The sequence below is a fragment of the Lissotriton helveticus genome, chromosome 5_1 (assembly GCF_964261635.1).
Source record: "Lissotriton helveticus chromosome 5_1, aLisHel1.1, whole genome shotgun sequence".
NCBI classification, from domain to species: domain Eukaryota; kingdom Metazoa; phylum Chordata; class Amphibia; order Caudata; family Salamandridae; genus Lissotriton; species Lissotriton helveticus.
The window spans coordinates 461,453,628-461,471,424 of NC_136065.1; the positions used below are offsets into that span (position 1 = coordinate 461,453,628).

Sequence of the window (17,797 nt, forward strand, 5' to 3'; positions counted from 1 at the left end):
GACACAGCATTGAAATGGCTCGCGTCCTTTCTTCGTCCTTTCTTCACCAACGCTCTTTCCAAGTCTGGGAAGGTGAAAGCCGCTCCCTCTCCATCCCCCTCCGGTGTGGTGTGCCACAGGGCTCATCATTAAGCCCCACGTTGTTCAACGTGTATATGGCCCCACTGGAGGAGTTGGTCTCCCCTTTTGGAGTCACCATCGTCAGTTATGCTGACGACACTCAGCTGGTGGTAACTTTATCTCACCCCAAGCTAGAGCCTTCCAATCTCCATGACTGCCTCTCCAATATCCATCAATGGATGAGCGACTCCAACCTGAAATTAAATGGGTCAAAAACGGAGATTCTCCTCCTAGGGCAGAAAACAGAATCTTCCATCAAACATCTGGCCCATCTGTATGGGTGAACCCCCTACCCTTAAGATGGAAGTCAAGAGTTTAGGAGTTTGGCTAGAGAAAGATCTCACCTTTAGAACGCAGGCGAGGAAAACGGCGGGAACCTGCTACGGCCTACTTAGATCATGCAGAAAGGTGCTCTCTCTACTCCCTTTCCAGTCCCGACTTTTACTGATCCAAGGTCTTGTGGTGTCCAGGCTGGACTACAGCAACGCCATTTACTTAGGAGCCCCGGAAACCACTCTCCAAATACTACAAAAAACACAGAACGCCGCTGCCCGGCTGCTCACGAATACCCCAGCCAGAACATCAGCCAAACCGGCACTGAAAAAACTACACTGGTTACCGATCAGGGAAAGAGTCATATTCAAGGCCCTGTGCCTGGCTCACAAAGTACTGCACAATGCAGGTCCACCTATCCTAAGCAACTGGATCACACCCTACAAACCTACCAGAGCGCTCCGATCAGACCATGGAAACTTTATTGTGGTCCCCAGGGTGAAAAAGGCCCGCACAGGAGGTCGCCGCTTCTCGGTGCACACAGCTCAACAATGGAACGCCCTACCCTTGAAACTCAGATCAGAACCCAACCTCCTGCGCTTCAGGAAATTACTTAAAACCCTCCTCTTCCCTTAAACCACCCTCTCTCCCGCACTTCCATTTTTCTGGACTACGAGGTTCAGCGCTGGGATACCCGCTGGGTGACTACGCGCTCTACAAAAACTTAAAATAAAATAAATAAATAATAAATAAATACCCGGTGGGGTAGCATGGGACAAAACGGATTACGAAATCTATGGCCCGGTCGAGCTCTTGAAATATCCACACCAGATCAAGGTTTCATTAAGTGACTTTGTAAAACCAAGTACATTCTCTGATGATTGGGACTTTGAAAGTATTAATGATATGATGTCAGATTTAGAAATGTCAGCAAAATTTACAGAACATGGTTATTTACAGGGTTCATCAAATTATGAAGAAATGTATTGTTATAATCACTTTGCACATCACTATTTGCATAAATCGGCTCAGCCTAGAAATGTTTTTAATTATAATCAATGGGAACATTGTGCAACTCCACCAAAAGGTAGTTCAAAAACATTTTACGGGAAATTCCCGTACTTCTGAGGATTTAACACAAGTGATGCAGAAACGTTTTATTTCAAAATGTTAAATAAGACAGGAATGAAAACAATGCTGACAAATACTAAATTGATCTATTCTGAAACATTTTATGAAAAAATGATTACAGTTGGTTTTGAATTCTGGAAAAACAACATTGAAACAAAAACCATCTGGGGTACAAAAGAATGGCAGGTCCAAGGTTTAGAAGCATTATTTAGAGCCTGCATGATCCCAGAACAAATTATATTCTTGAATGATACCATTCAACAGACAACCTGTCTTGGCCTAGCCAAAATTAAAGACTTAAACAAACCGTCTATTCCAAAGCCCATACCTGATGATAATAGCACTACAGACATGGAGATAGACGTATCCCATATTTTAAACCAAAACAGAACACATCCTGATTGGAAAAAATGGTTGATCTGGCCCACAGACACAAATAACTGTCAAGATAGATTCCTGAACAAAATACAGGGGTTAAAAATGACCAGGCCAGACCCAAGATACTCCCAGAGACAACATCCAGGGATAGTTACAACATACAGTGGTGGGAAACTCTGCCTCGAATGGCTACAGAAATCCACACTGGCTGAAATTAAGCAACACTTAACTTTACTTAAAGATGGTGCTGACTTGCGTGATTTCATAATGGGACCACGCAAACAGCGTCAAAAACGTTTCATAGCGGCCGGTATATATGCTGCATACAACGAAGCTTGGAAAGAAATGCAAATTGAAACAGCAGAAAAAATACGAGAAATTGATCGTATTAATTTGGAAAAATCATTTTCTGTTGTGGACAATGGGTTAATGACTCTGTCCTCCAGGATATATTCACTGGACAGTATTGTATCATCTGCTATTGATATAATAGAGCAGGACTTACTAATGTTACAACACGGTCAGTCTCAATTACGTTCTTTTGTACAGCTTGGCTGGAGGTTGCAAAATCTGCGTTCAGGCTACGTGCCCTGGCGTTTAATCAACACAACGTCATTATTCTCTATCTTTAACCTTACTGATACACAAATCAGTTTGGAACAAAAAGGAGCAGACTATACGATTCTGAGCATTGAAAAACTTGAGAGATTACCATTGACAATGTCAGAAAGACCTGTCATTGAATGGATAATACACGGAATAATTACAATTCCGATAACAACTTTCCAATTTAAATACTGCCAAGAGTATATACCAGTGGGCCAGTATGAAAGGTTGGGTAAAGGGTACATTAAGTCATCATGGAAATTGCCTTACACACACACATGTTATAGTGAAAAGAAACAGAATGTATTTCTTAGTGGTGACAATTGTAAACAATCACTAAGCGGTATACTTCTGTGTCAAGGTATTAATCTGCATGGGGCCTGTGAGGGGAATTCAAATAACCTTTCATGTCACCAACACGGCACACCTGCAATATGAATAGAGTCATTCTTTAGACGGCTTTCTAACGGGAGTTATATTCTAATAGTGGACCACAGCTGTTGTGGCATGGTGCCAGGGAAAGCCTATCTCGTAAGCGTGAGTTCCATGGTCACTTGCTGCATGCAAGTATTGTATCCAAACAGCACTCCAGATACGGAGGCAACAATTTGGCCTTCTTTGAATATCTCTTCTATTCGAATTGATACTTTAAGCAGAATAAAGTCTGTTCTTTTACAGACAACTGTGCCCTTAACGTCATCAAAAGAAACATATGATCTGCAAGTTGCAAGGACAACGGCAGAGATACATAGCCTTTTATCAACAAATTGCCCCGTGCATTTCGAAGAAATGCTAAGCCAAATTCTAAATATGTCAGATACCAGTGGTATCCCACATATATTTAAGACAATTTTTTCGGGACTGTTAACACCCTTCGAAACAGTTCTGGGCATTTTTCCTAATTTTGTCCATTCTGTCTTTGGCGGCCTACCACTTCTTTTGGGTCTCGTAGCAGGAATTTTATCTTTGATCCTTCTGCTCCGATATGGCAAGCCAAGTCGCAGACAAGACTCCAGCAATGATGGAAGAAACGATCCTGGCTATACGCTATCGGGACCGCATAACTAAAGTCCTTGGATTAGCCCGGCTAAGAGATTTGAATATGACCTGGTTTCTTTCATTCAGACCCATCTGGCAGAATTGCATCTTACCTGTGCTTCGATGTATGCTATGCGAAGAAGAATGCGTGTTGGACGTCTGTCTTACACTACCATCAGCAGTACCATTGGATACAGATACTTTGCTAAGTCCTGTAACGGCTCATGCATCGTGTTGTCCCCAGCGGCTACCCATTCTGATGACGGCATTCGTTGAAACTTCGCCACCACGATTAGGTGGTAGTGAAGTACGAGATGAAAGCAGCATCACCCAGGTACGACCTTCTGTGAGCATTGCTGATCCTGACATCGATGATAGCAATCATTCTCACAACTGCACTGTTGCGGCATTTTCAAACTTGGTCGAACTTTCACCTGAAGCGGTAGACCAATTTTTTGCGAGTCTATCTGAAATGATGTTCTCCCCTGAACAGAAATAATAACTTTTTAAGCAACGAGCACACAGCGTTCCCTGAACTCTGAATTTCGGCCTTCAGCTTTGATAAACAAAAGCTACTGAAAATATTTGGAACTATTTTTCCTTCTTCCCTGAAAGCAACATCTTTTTTTTTTCCAATTCAAAAATATTTACCTTTTATCTGGCACATGTACTCTGCTTGAAGTTAACTATTCTTAAAGAACAGAGCTTCTATTTTTAGGAACTCTAGAGACAATATATTACCTCAGCCTCTAGCACATTTACAAACAATTGTATTTATATGTGATGGAATGGTCTCGACCTTCTTTTCTGTATTAAGAGCCATTTCATGTGTAAATTTCGCAAATCATTCAGCTGATATATATATGCATCCTTTTAACTGAATGATTACACTGCTTGAATAGCGTACAGTACGAATAATCATTTTCGTGTATTTCGTATACACCATTTCAAATGAAATAAATGTATTTTGGGGTGGGTTGGAATACACATGCACCTTTATATGTTTACTATTGCTTAGTTTTAGTAATGATGGACATTAGATCGTGGAGTGGGTATTGTGTTTTTATCTAGGAACCTAAATCGATATTTCTATTTTATGCCCTTGTACGGTTATAATAAAAAATATCCCTATAAAGGCATAAGGAATCATATCCATATTTAGTCATAGCCCATGCAGTCACATTAAGCAAGGCTACTTCCCCGGACTCCTAGAAAGCACAACAAGTTCTCTAAACAAACCAAACCTCCAGCAACCTGGGAAATCCCCATTGCTTTTGTTTTGATTTCGTCCTAGAACTCCTGTGAAGCACTGTAAGAACGGCCAGTTCTTAGTGACATCTTTATTGACGTCTTATGTCCAACCTTACCTCAAACCCGGCACCTTTCAGGTATAAATATACCAACGTTGCCCTAAGCAAACACACGGTGGTGGTTTTGGAGCAGAGCAGCTATCTACTTGCCCGAGAGCCCAGCTGATGCGAGAGCCCACGGACGCTGCCCCTCCCTTTTGACGCACTGAGAGAGACGCTGTCTTTTCTCCTGCCGAGAAATCCAGCTCCGGTGTTTCCAGATACCTTCGCGGGTTACTGGGATATCGAGTCCTGAGAGAGAGATACAAGACCTCCTGCTTTCTATTGCCCAGGTACGGTGCTGACTAAAACCTTAGAGAGAATTCTTGAGTCAGATTCTTGGCAAAACCAACTTAACTTAAAACTGCTACTTACTTACTCCTTCCCACGTATTAGGCTTAGGTCAGGTACACCGGGGTAGGCGTATTTAGAAGCACCAGTTGAGTACGTTAGTCAATGTATATATGTATGTATATATTTTATCTATTTTAAAGTATCTTATGGCTAAGAAACCATATCAATGCTTTTACAGTATTATTTCTTAATTCTCCTTTTACTGTACACACTTTACTTTACTATGAGTATTGCAATTGTGGCAATTCATTTCCCTTCCATGAGAAAGAAGACTGCTCAATAAATTACACCTTTTATTGAAAACGCCCGTCTTTCTATTCTCTGCAATCTGGTGAAACTAAGTATGCACACTTGACTGAGTGAAATAGCTGTCTATTGTTTTCACACAACTCTAGAGATACACTCTTATTCTGAGGAAGCAAAGTTGTCATGTTATATGGTTGTCAGAAGCTAATCCCTTCTTGTCTATCGAGGGAGGTTAAACTCCTCCTCGTTTATTCGAGAAAGTTTCTAGTGACCTCTGAGCTAGCTGGCAAAACTTAAGTCTAATATAGTCAGTAGAGACCTAGTCGACCTCAGTCTACACTGCTGAATATATTATTCCAATGCGCAGAGCCTATTGGGAATATAGGAACTACACTACAAGTTCTGCTTTCGACTCTGTAAACAGGTCCAAACTGTGGAACCTCATGATTTATATGGGGGAAGATCTCTATATTGTTAACTTTCTTAGAGATCTGCACAATGATGTTACTGCTAGCGTAGGATATGGCCCAGGCGGAGAAAATACATTATCTTTCAGCTTGGCATGGAGCATACGCCAGGGCTGCGTCCTGGGTCCTTTTCTGTTTTCCATTTACATAAACAGCCTTGAGGATAATTTGGTTAATCTCAGGGTTGATTGCCCTAGTGTAGGTGTTCGGAGTATCCCCACATTCATTTATGTGGACGATACAGTCCTAAGTGCTAGGACTGCTAATGGCTTACAATGTTTGCTTGATGATTTGTGTGAGTTTAAGGCCAGTTTAGATCCTAAGGTCAATCAAAACAAGACCCACATAATTATTTTTGGGGGAAGGAAGAAGGATAACGTTACCTTTGTAGTGAACAGCAAGAAGGTTGGCTACATTCCCACTTTCACCTACCTTGGCATCCCCTTTGATACCAGAATCTCATGGGGACTGCTGAAGATCAGTAGAGCTGCTGCCTTCTCCAAATCAGTGGAGGCTGTCCTTAATTTTAGAACTCTTGAAAGTCTACAAAGCCAATGCTGTGCTATTGCTTCGTATGGGGCAGGGGTGTGGAGCACTGAAGATCAGGGGGTCTTGAAAAAATCGAGAATAGTTTCATCAAGAGATTGCTAGTGTCCCCCAAATCACTAGTTCCTTTGTTTGCCACACCGAGGAAGGAATTAGTTATTGTAGCCACTTTATTAAAATTCAACCCCTCCTTTTGTGGCTTAGAATCTGGACCAAAAGCCAGACATCTTTTAATAAGGCTGTGTTTGCATACTGCTTAACACTCGGCCACTGCCTGAGTATTCCTTGGTTGAAGTACATACAGAATCTATGTTGCAGAATGGGATGGGAGGACTTTTTTTAGTTCTACTAGCACTGCTTTAGCCAACTCTAATAGGACTTTGAAGGATGCATTTTTAGAGTGATGCCTGGAGAACAGAATGCAGAGTGCTGTAGACAAACCGACGGTCCAGTCCTATATGGGAATGTGTTTGATTCCCTGCTTAGATAACCCAGGGGGACATAGCGGATCCCTAATGAGCTTCCTTTTAGGACTTCTTTTGAGGTTTTTGTTCCATTGGCTTTATCTGAGCTTTGTGGTATTCCATTTGACAATTGATATTGTGTGATTATTTAATTTCTTGCTATGAATTGGATGATTTTCTATAATTTTTAAATTATATATAATGTTCTGCTTTGTGCAGTTTTATGGCTCAAATGAGCCGAAATAAAGTTGATTTATGATTATGATTAGGGCTTCCGGTTTTATAGTATTTATTTTTTTAACATTTCCGTCTGTATTTAACAATATATTTTTGGGCCATTTTATTGGCATTTATCCTTATTTACTTTTTGTTTTGTACACAGATGATGTGACAACTCATATATTTTTGCATTTATTTAACCCCTTGCGCGCTAGCGGTTTTCCCGCTGTGCGCGGCAGTTTGCGGAAACCCGCGTTACATGACGAGCTCAGCTCGTCATGAGCGTACGACAGGCGTAACTCATGACAAGCTGAGCTCGTCATGAGCGTAGAAGGGGTTAACAGATAAACGTGGACTCATACTTTGATGCCTGTCAGGTTTTAGCACATTACACAGCCAAAAATAATAAACCCACATGTGTAATAACACATATACATGTTGAGATATGCATTAATTTAAGTACATCTCATTGAGCTTTGTAGCTCCGCATGCTGTCATTATGTACAGCTACTGGCCTGAAAGTCATTAATCTCAGCATGGTGAATCACCTAAAAGAAGCTAAATTATCTGTATTTTCCCACTTTTAAAAATAAATACAGACAGGAGAGACAGTGTTTTCTGTTTGTATTTATCTGTAAAAATCAGTAAAAATCGAAAACAGGGAGCCCTATATATGATTAAAAGGGGAAAGGAGAAATGTACATGGAATAGGAACAAATGGGATAAGATGGCAAGGTACTGGCAAGAGCTACGGATGAAGGGCAGTAAGGCGTAGAGGAGTAGTAGAGGTGTGGAGCAGCGATGCACCTTCAAGATAGGCTGCATAATTTTTAAATCCCTCCATTGTAAAAGCCCCAAGTTTATTGACAAACTTATCATCAAGCATGTCCCGCCCCGAAATCTGCGCTCTGCCCACCTGGGCCTCTTACAGACACCGTCGTTTAAACGCAAACGCTCTGGTGGATGTAGATTTTGAACACTGGCCCCCCGTCTGTGGAATTCCTTTCCCCTGGAGATTCGGTCCTGTCTGGACCTTTTGTCATTTAGGAAAGCATTAAAAACCTGGCTTTACATACAAGCATACCAATAATTCCATCTAAACCCTGCGTCAGTCACGTCCTCTGTCTCTTGTTAGTGCCAGGAAACCAATCGGTGTTAGTGCGCTTAATAAATCATTATTAACATAACATAAGATAACATAACATAACGTGGAGCTGCAGGGAGAGTAGTCAGAATAAATATTTGAGAGGAGCAAAGAATAGACAGGAGAGGACAACAGGTGCATCGGACAGAACAGAGGTAGTGGGGTAGTGGTGCAGAGGAGAGGTGAAGATGCAAAAGCGAGTTGAATGGGGAAGGACTGGATGCGGTTAGCTGACATAGATGTAGGAACTGAAGGTTATAATAATGTAAAGCAAATTTGGTTTCCTACTCACCGTAGTAAATTCTGTGAAATGGGGTAAGTGAAACTACCATATTTTTGTTATCACAGATCCTAAAACAGCTTGTGACAGCCCTAAACCTCAGCATCTCACATCAGGGTGAATGTGACTGGAGTATCTTCCTCTTGATTGACCTGACTGGTGTATTTTTTGTTGAGGCTATAGTAAGTCTAATCTGTATCTTATATCTGGGTGGATGTGACAGGAGATTTGAAGGCCTGAGTACTTATCACTACCCTCCTTGACCAACTCAAAACAGAACACAGGAAATTTAAAAAACACATCATGAATGAAAAAAATACCTTCTTCCGTAGTGCATTAGACAATGCCAAAAATCGTCTCAAAGAACTCTTCAATCTCATTAAACAACAAACAGCCAAGCCTCCCGCAACAACTGTGCAGGCCTCCAAAGAGCTTTGTGACAACTTTGCCAATTTCTTCACGAGAAAATCACCATGATTGAGCGCTCCCTTAATGACCACCCATTGTCACCCAACGAAAGCCCGACCCCCTGCAACAAAGGTAACAACCTCTCCCCCCCCCCGACACCCTCCTAGCAGCTGGAAGACATTCAACCCCATCTCCGAAGCAGACATCACTGAAATTATTATCAGGTCCAAACCCTCCTCACACATAGCTGACCCTATTCCTGCCCAGCTGGCAAATAAGCTCAACCTCACACTAGCCCCTCTTTAGACCAAGATTATAAATAGCTCCCTAAGAACCGGAGTCTTGCCAGACGGTCTTAACATCGGCCAAGTCACGTCATTACTAAAAAAAATGGGCTCTGACCCAAACAACCCCAATAACTTCAGGCCTGTCTCCAATCTCCCTTTATTAACCAAAATCCTGGAAAGATGTGTTCTCCTCCTACTTAACCAACATATTGACAGCAACAATCTTCTAGATACTCACCAATCAGGCTTCAGAAAAGGATGCAGCACAGAGACAGCGATCCTGAATGTCATAGATGATGTCTACAAATCACTCGATGCAGACCAATGCTGCCTACTCGATGCAGACCAATGCTGCCTACTCGTACTCCCTGACCTATCGACAGCCTTCGATACGGTCCACCACAATCTGCTCATAAATATACTTTGGGAAAGGATTGGAGCAGATGAGATGGTCCTTCAAAGGTTTACCTCCTTCCTTCAGAACCACTCCCAATGAATAAAAATTAACAACTTCATGTCTGACCTTCTCCCCATAACTAGGGAAGTACCACAAGGATCAGTTCTCTCCCCATCACTGTTCAACATCTACATGGAGCCCCTCACCGCCATACTCAAAAAAGCCAACATCCCCTTCCACCTCTATGCAGACGATACTCAGATCTACCTAGAAACCTCCTCAATTGGAGACATACAGAGACTAAATTACACTCTACGAGAAGTCCAGCACTGGCTATCCCACAACCACCTAAAACTCAACCAAGATAAGACGGAAAATCTTCTCATATCCAACAAGGAGCAGACCCCCAAGTCACAGAATGGCTAAAATCCGTTGATGCTCATAACTGCAATCTTACCCTGGCCGACTCTGTAAAATCCCTGGGAATCAATCTGGACCCAAGCCTAAACATGGAAAAACATATCAAAAACACTACAAAGAGCGCATTCTTCAACCTAAAACTGCTCATCAAAATAAAACCCTTTATCCCTCCCAGTGACCTTAAACAAGCCACACAATCCCTGGTTCTGTCCAGATTGGACTACAGGAATGCAACACTCACAGGCACTGCAAAATCTCACTTAGCTCCCTCAGATCAACGCTAAATGCAGCTGCCAGGATGGTCAAAGGAGTAAGGAAATAAGATCACATCTCTACCGCTCTAAGAAAGCTAAAATGGCTCCCAATCGAAATGCGTTCCAACTTCAGAACTGCATGTCTCACACACAAAGCTCTTCACACCAGTAAACCTGCCTACCTGGCTTCCAAACTCAAAAAGACAGGCCAGACAAGGCATCTCAGGAGCACCAACATTCTTCTTCTCATTCCCCCGAGAACGCATAAACAAAAAACCTTATCCAGCTCCTCCTCTGGAAATGCGCCATAAATTTGGAACTCCATCCCAGTCCATATCAGGACTAATCCCTCCTTCATAAACTTCAAAAGTCAGCTCAAAGACCTCTTCCTCAAACAATCTCATCCGAATGGATAGCTGCCTCCCAACGAGACAGAGCTCCTCTGCCACAGGAATCTTGCCCAGTGGAGATAAGAAGGCATTTTCATCGCCTGCCTTTTGACCCGCTCCTAGTACCCCCTCCAGGCCTGAACAAGATTCAACACGAGACAATGCTGTTTGTTGAAATACTGTGCAGCCGATTACATCAAGATAAATGTTGAAAAGCGCCCTGATACCTTCGGGTCTGGCCAGCGCTATATAAAACTCTTAAATAAATTATCAGTGACTGCTGCCTCTTACGTTAGATGAACCTGACTGGGGTAGCTTATCACCTAGTAAAATTGACAGGGTGCTACATCAAGCCCAAGAACTTCTTTTGCTAGTACATAAGAACCCCTAGATCTTCCCAAACAGGACTTTTTCACAAATATACGCTGCGGTTTGCAATCCTTTGAACTAAATAACCACACTGCAAGGTCACACTAGCGACAGTGACAAGTTTCAGAAATATCATGCAACTACAACAATTAAGTAGCTGGGCTCAAACATAGAACTACCATACAGTTTGTATAAGCCCTAACTTCAACTCCCCTGCTTGTCTACTGCGATAGCAGTTCTAATGGACTTCCATTCTTCCTGACCATCAGGACAGTCTTCAAAATCTCAATATTTACATCACCAAACAACATTGGGCGGGGCACATAATTTGGCACGGTGCAAATATGTCTTGCTCTGGCCCTGTATTACACTGGTTATACCAATGTTGCTGCAGGTGAAATGGTACTCTCCTTTATAGGCATTTTAGGCCAAATGTACAGATTTTAGGAACAGCTATTTCCTAATTGTGATTTTAAATTAGAAAATCGTTATCCCTATTGTCGGAAACTTTTAGATTCATGTAGCAATTCCTAGTGGGTCTCAAACCAACTACCTTATGAATAGTAATGAGGTTGGTCGCAGTTTGTCACCCACTGGGAATAGCAGCCATCACAGGGATGATGGCATGCTAGGGTCAGCAGACCACATTGTCTGTGACTGTTTTTTAATAAAACAATATTTTTTATTTAAATGCATCCCGTTTTTCTTAAGGAAAAATGGCAATGTGTTTCAAAAAATAAAATAAAACATTTAAGTTTCATCTTTTAAGAGTAGGCAGCTTTCTATTGGACCGCTACCTGCTCTTAAAAAAAAATGTTGTTTCACCATTCACATTGGAGAAGGAGTCCTATTTGCGAATGGTTACCTCCACCCTTGAGGTGCAGGTAAAAAATTAATGTTTAAGCGTAATTTGAGTTGCAAGCATTTATACATACCACTGTGATTCTGTATTTGGAAGGTATGCCCTAAATGCGCCCCTTCCACATACTGAATCGTTATGTATGTGCAATTCCTAATTGCAATTCAGTAACATGTTACGGAATCACAATTATTTCCCACTGAACCATAAAACAAGCAACTCAGGGCCCATCAACCATGTATAGCTTGGTACCACTTTCACAGTGAGCGCAGGACCCACGTCTGGGCATAGCCATCAAACTTAGGGCCTAAAACCAAGGTGATGGATGGAATGCTGGAAGTAAGCTCAGCCTATGGCAATCGCACAGGGTTGCTTGTGTTCCGGTTAACGAGGGCCTGGTCTGGAAGTTCAGGCTAGACTGCTCCCAATGGAACAGGATCAAGACTGATTTGCATATGACTGGGTCCAAACTTAGGTGGCACATGTGTGTGTAATGCTCCCTGGGCCGGCTGAGTCATCAGAGCCCAACCGGGTACAGGCAGAGAGCACAATAACCAATTGGGGCACTTGGCTATAGTTTGGACTCGGCCCGAGCAGCTGGATGTCCCTCTATGTATATCTGAGGCTGTGCCCTGTCTCTGGATGCGTGCGACATCAGCCACAACTGACATTTACAGAAAGTCTAGAACCATAATTTAAGCATTCCATCCATAATTTTTTGGTATACTTCAGTGTGATGCCCAAAGTAGGATGGGTAAGTCCAGGCGTGATTTTCCTGCGCACTGTGCCACTGGAACTAAGCTATACCTGACTGATAAACCCTAATGAGTGTGAAACTGGACCTGGGTTGCTTGAATTCTGGTTCAGAGATGACCAGGCCTGGCAGTTCGGACTGGACTGCTCCCATTGGAGCATGATCAAGACTGATTTGCTTGCGAATTCAAATTGGTGATATAAACACTTTCAGCCCTGTGATGTAAAATGAGCTTGTTTAATAAAAATAATTCCAAAAAAAGACTGATTTTAAAATGGCTGGGTCTAAACTGTGGTGGCATGTTGGGAAAAACAATAATGGACAGGGACGCGGCCCGAGTAATTATAAGTGGCTTAGAATAATTCAAGCATGCAATCCATCACTTTTTGGCTACTTCAAAGAGCTCCTTTGAGAAAGCCAAAGGCCAACTGACCGGTCTTAGTTTAGATTATGTGTTCTGGATGGGTCAATATTACCAGCAAAAGGTGGATTTATTTAGTCACAACTGCAGTTTACCATACCGTCGACCATAACCGCCTCCTCTTCATAGACTTCAGAAAGGAGAATATGTCCAATGAAGTACATCTTTTGGAAGGATGATTTATTAATAAGCATTGTTTTGCAACAATAGACCAAATTTAAGAGCCATGAACAAAACAAGGTTCCTGATGGGATTTGTGGATGGGAGATACTTGGCCAGAAAGTGCAGCAAGGAGACCTACATAACAGGAATGTCCTTATTAGGGAAATGGTTCAGAATGGTAGTGTCTATTTAGATTAGGATCAAGAAAGAGAAGAATGCGATCATTAAAAAGCAGGAGGAAGAGGAGAGAAGAAGTAGACAACAAGTGAGGCTATTTAGGGTGGATCAAGTTGTATAAGATGGAAATGACTTTTGAAGAATTATGGAAATCCAGCATGTGATGGATGACACAGTGGCACTAGAACACAGCCTTTGTACAAACACTGGTGGGTTTAACACATCACGTCAAACACTAAGAAGGGCAAATCTTGTGTCCAGAACAAAATCTAGACTAGCAGCATTAAAGAAAGGAACGGAGGCGGGAGGTTGAAATATGGGACAACTACTGGGGTAAGAACATCTAGCGAGGCTCCCTCCAGCTAACTATATAGCTATATCTGCAGTTGTTGAAAACTCCCCTGTTGAAAGTGATATTCTGTTACCAGTTGAATCCACCCTCATATCACCAAACGGGATGTTATGTGCCATGCCATCCAAATATCAGGGCCCTGCATGAACAGCTTCGGTCAAGAACTAACACCGAGGGCTGTCTGAGTTGCCCCTCTCCACACACCATCAGGACATTCTGCTGGGTCCTCATTTTTAACTCCTCTAGCACTGCAAAGTGATTTCAGGGGCATGCTCTAACAAACAAATACATTAATTTACTAGACAAAATCAAATATACTCAAGTGTATACAATTAAAATCCAGTCAGAAAATGAACACCAAATTAAATTAAAAAAGAATCTTAAAATTTAACAGGAACCCATGACTGTTTTTCTTTGACTATTGCTTGGTAAGATGGAGAAGTTTCAATGTATGCCCATCCCACCAATAGTGCACAACAGAGATGGAGGACCCCTTAACTAAGCACACATTTGGCCACAGATAAAAGTGATAGGGCCTCTCACAAAAGGCCATATGCATATATATGCTTGCTTAAATGTTTACATCTGAATTTGTATGTGTATATTTCTATGTCTTGATGTATATCGATAGGCAGGCAGGCAGGCAGGCAGGCAGGCGGGCGGGCGGACGATCTTCAGGGACGTTTGGAACTATGGAAGAGATGGGGAGGTCCAGGCTGAAGGGGTAGCTTATTCTGCGTCTTCGCTGCAAGGTAGGAAAAGGCGTGACCTCCACATCTGTTACGTTGAATGCGGAAGGGTGAGGTTAGACAAAGGAAAGAGGAACAGAGGTGTCTAGTGGGCTGATGGAAGTTCAGGCAGTGTTTCAAGCAGGTGGGTCCAAAGTTTTGTAGGGCCTTATATGCAAGGGTCAGTAGCTTGAACTGCCATTTATTCTATATAGAGAACAAGTAGACTTCCCTGAGGTAGGGGGGATGTGGGTTCGTCTAGGGTCATCCAGGAAGAGTGAGGCTGCAGCATTCTGTATTGTCTGTAGTCGGAGGAGGAGGTGAGCTGTGATCCCTGCGTAGACAGCGTTGCCGTGGTCCAGTCAACTACAAATGAGGGCCTGGGTGATGGTGCGTCTTGAGGTTTGGGGGAACCATTTGAATATCTTACTATGCATGCAGAGGATGAAGAAGGAGGAGAAGGAGATGGGGTTGAGCTGAGTTGTCATGGTTAGCTTGTTGTCCAGTATGATGCCAAGGTACATAGTGTGGTCAGTGGGGGTAGGAGTAGGTCTGAGTTCTGCAGGCCACCAGGATGCGTCCCATGTAGAGCTTTTGTTTCTGAAGAGCAGTACCATATATCTTGTCCGTGTTGAGCGACTTTTTCCTTCATCTAGTTGGCGACATCTTTCTTGCATTTGTGGAAGCTGGTGTTGGTGGTGTCTTCGGAGAGAGAAAAACACTCCTGAATGAAGGGACCCTTTGCTTCTGTAGATAAAAGCTGGCATCATCTCTACCAGTCTTCTTTTTGTAAACAAGGGGACCCAATGGATACACTAGGACCATGGGTAGGCAAGTATTATAAAGAACATAGGTCCTAGTAGTAGGAGAAAAATGGCTTCACACAATGGTCTTATAGAATTGAGTCAGTTCTATAAGTTTCATCCGTATACCCAGCCGGGCATAGGATATTTATTTAAACAATTAGTAAGATGATCAGAATGTATATACAAACAAGTGGTAGGGCACAGTCCTGTACCTATCATCCAAAAAGAGAAACCAGAGAAGGTAGGGAAGGTAGAGAGGATTAAGAAAGGAATAACAGGCAAAAGCAAGGGAGACAATTTTTGTAGCTTGCACGTAGTTGAAATATGCTCACAAGCTCACAATTACAGTTGCTACAATTGGATGTACACAATGGTTACACATGTAGGACTGTATCTAAAGTCGACGTTTCGATCCCCTGACTACAAATAAACCTGGGATCATCATCAGGACTAATCATATTAATTTGCCTGGTATAATTCCAACCTGTTGGATGAAAAGGGGAGGAAAGGAAAAGGAAAGGGCAAGCATGAGAACATTTTCCTAAAACAAGCAATTAAAACCAGTAGGCAGCCAGTGCGTCACAAAAGTGCACCTAAGTCATGTGCAGACAGAAATGCTGAGACTGTTCAATGAATTACAAAAAGGGGGTGGTGATGGACAGAGTATCTGAGTTAATCAGAACACTCCTACCCAGTCAACAGATCAGGGCTTGATCCACCACCGTTTTTTAGCTCACTGCACCATCCCAGTTCAGAACCTGGCTATATGCAAATTAGTCTGTCCCTGGCCCAGTGCATCATGGGAACAGGGCAGACCAAACTACCAAGCCAATTCTTCACTGGAAAGGAAACAAGCTTCCGGGGACCGGTTTCTGGCATTACAGCCGTCTTCGGCCCGGCTTGCTTGAATCCTGATGGTGCAATGAGCAAGGGACTCATGTCTGAGCATACCCTTCCACACTCATGGTGGCCAAAATAATTACAAAAAGGGGGTGGTGATGGACAGAGTATCTGAGTTAATCAGAACACTCCTACCCAGTCAACAGATCAGGGCTTGATCCACCACCGTTTTTTAGCTCACTGCACCATCCCAGTTCAGAACCTGGCTATATGCAAATTAGTCTGGCCAGAAACCGGTCCCCGGAAGCTTGTTTCCTTCCCAGTGTAAGAATTGGCTTTTGTAGTCTGGTCTGCCCTGTTCCCATGATGCACTGGGCCAGGGACAGACTAATTTGCATACAGCCAGGTTCTGAAACTGGGATGGTGCAATGAGCTAAAAAACGGTGTTGGATTTAGCCCTGATCTCTTGACTGGGTGAGAGTATTCTGCTTAATTCAGAGACTCTGTCCATCACCACCCCTTGTTGTAAATATTTTTGTCCACCCTAAGCGTGGAAGGGTATACTCAGATGTGAGTCCCTTGCTCATTGCACCATCAGGATTCAAGCAAGCCGGGCCGAAGACGGCTGAAATGCCAGAAACCGGTCCCCGGAAGCTTGTTTCCTTCCCAGTGTAAGAATTGGCTTTTGTAGTCTGGTCTGCCCTGTTCCCATGATGCACTGGGCCAGGGACAGACTAATTTGCATACAGCCAGGTTCTGAAACTGGGATGGTGCAATGAGCTAAAAAACGGTGTTGGATTTAGCCCTGATCTCTTGACTGGGTGAGAGTATTCTGCTTAATTCAGAGACTCTGTCCATCACCACCCCTTGTTGTAAATATTTTTGTCCACCCTAAGCGTGGAAGGGTATACTCAGATGTGAGTCCCTTGCTCATTGCACCATCAGGATTCAAGCAAGCCGGGCCGAAGACGGCTGAAATGCCAGAAACCGGTCCCCGGAAGCTTGTTTCCTTCCCAGTGTAAGAATTGGCTTTTGTAGTCTGGTCTGCCCTGTTCCCATGATGCACTGGGCCAGGGACAGACTAATTTGCATACAGCCAGGTTCTGAAACTGGGATGGTGCAATGAGCTAAAAAACGGTGTTGGATTTAGCCCTGATCTCTTGACTGGGTGAGAGTATTCTGCTTAATTCAGAGACTCTGTCCATCACCACCCCTTGTTGTAAATATTTTTGTCCACCCTAAGCATGGAAGGGTATACTCAGATGTGAGTCCCTTGCTCATTGCACCATCAGGATTCAAGCAAGCCGGGCCGAAGACGGCTGAAATGCCAGAAACCGGTCCCCGGAAGCTTGTTTCCTTCCCAGTGTAAGAATTGGCTTTTGTAGTCTGGTCTGCCCTGTTCCCATGATGCACTGGGCCAGGGACAGACTAATTTGCATACAGCCAGGTTCTGAAACTGGGATGGTGCAATGAGCTAAAAAACGGTGTTGGATTTAGCCCTGATCTCTTGACTAGGTGAGAGTATTCTGCTTAATTCAGAGACTCTGTCCATCACCACC

General features: G+C 43.0%; 1 protein-coding gene across 1 annotated transcript in view; it reads right to left on the minus strand.

The window, feature by feature from the left end:
• LOC144753216 (uncharacterized) overlaps positions 1–17,797 on the minus strand; it is a 405,054-nt gene that overhangs the window by 207,750 nt on the left and 179,507 nt on the right. The gene's annotated exons all lie outside the window — the stretch shown is intronic.